Here is a 1,629-nt window from a genome sequence, read left to right as displayed (position 1 = left end):
TTTCGTAATAACAGTCCAATATTGACAATGGGATACAAGTAAACAGTAGCCCATGGCAACCCAAGCAATGCAGTAGTGCTACACTCTACTTTTTATAGGTGCTACACCATCGGTATCGGTGTAGAAAAAGTGTAGCACCGGTGTAGTGGAATTTGCAAAAACGAACGGTTTCAGTGCAAACACCGCTACACCGGTGTAGTGCAATTCAAAAACGAAAACGTCATTAGATGGAAGAGATACACATCATACTCTCTTTCGCTCTTATGGAGTAAATAAAATTTTCGAGCTTTATGCGGTTGATTCGCACGACAAAAAATTGTCTGGGTATGAATATCAAGGGGATAACATGACGTCATATTGGCGTAATCAACATAAAAAACTGTTTGTAACAAAATTAACGAAATGTGTAATTACAAACGAGGAGCACTTTTGTTTGCATCTTCTTCTTCTTCTTCACTTCTGTTTGGCTTGTTTGTGAAACAAAGCCCAAAATGGCACAGCATATAACGCTATATTGCCAGTTAATCTTCGTTTATAGTCCAATGGACTTTACTTTCTGTGACTAACCGACGATAAACTCGCAGCGCCACAAAATTGGTCCACCACAGCACGAGTAATTCGCCCAATCAAGGTGAAAAAAGCGAATTATCTAGCACTCGGTGAACACCAACATGTCGACACGTTGAAATTTTCACCGGAAGTGTGTTTGCATCAAATTAGAGAAAGTGTGCATTGTTTTCTATTGTTTACTGCTACTGCTGTTTGTTGATGACATTTCAAGCGATTTTGACTTTGTCAAACTGACCCCCCATTGATCGGTGGAAAAACGATGTTGCCTATTGTCAAACTCTGTATGTAGAGATAGGGACGCCAGTTGCCTGATGAATATAGTATCTACACGCTCATTCATAAAACTCAAATTTGAGTTACCAGCCAATTTCATTAAAAGTGCACGTAGTCAAAAATTGAGTTTTTCTCTTTTACTCAGTTTTGAGTTTGGGATAAAAATGTCAAACTTGAGTACATTTTACTCAAAAGGCAAAAACGAAAAATAATCATTCCGCATTTTAATAAAACTATAAATATATTCATTGTTATTTCAAATGTCATTTACCTGATCCTCCAGGCCGTTGTCCATGCGTTTACGATGACAGTAAATATAATCCGAGGGTCTTTCTCTACATCTACTTCATGCCGATCGGCATCTTGAAGAAATTGCAGAAACTGCAAAAACACAACTGGAAGTTAGATTTAGAAACAAGAGAATTCAATGAAACCTACCTTCTAGTTTTATGAACGATCAGCTCTTGTTTAAGTTTAAGTCGACGCCTGACTCTGCACTTTTTTGAGAACAAGTAGTTTTTTCACTCAGAATTTTGAAAATTTAATGATTACTCAAGAGATGAGTTAGTTCTACTCAAATTAATGCTCATTTTTTGACATATTGCTATGACTTTTGAAATTGAGTGCTCCGAACTCAAATTTTGAGTAGTTCTGAATGAGCGTGTATAGTTTTGACAGATCGCAGCATCCCGGTCAAAAAAAATGCGGACGAGTATGGTCAGGCGATTTAAACAGTTTGACGTTTGACTCAACTCGCCTGTGCTAATAGCCCCTAGGAACAAATGC

The sequence above is a fragment of the Topomyia yanbarensis genome, chromosome 2 (assembly GCF_030247195.1).
Source record: "Topomyia yanbarensis strain Yona2022 chromosome 2, ASM3024719v1, whole genome shotgun sequence".
NCBI classification, from domain to species: Eukaryota; Metazoa; Arthropoda; class Insecta; order Diptera; family Culicidae; genus Topomyia; species Topomyia yanbarensis.
This window is presented reverse-complemented; position numbering follows the sequence as displayed.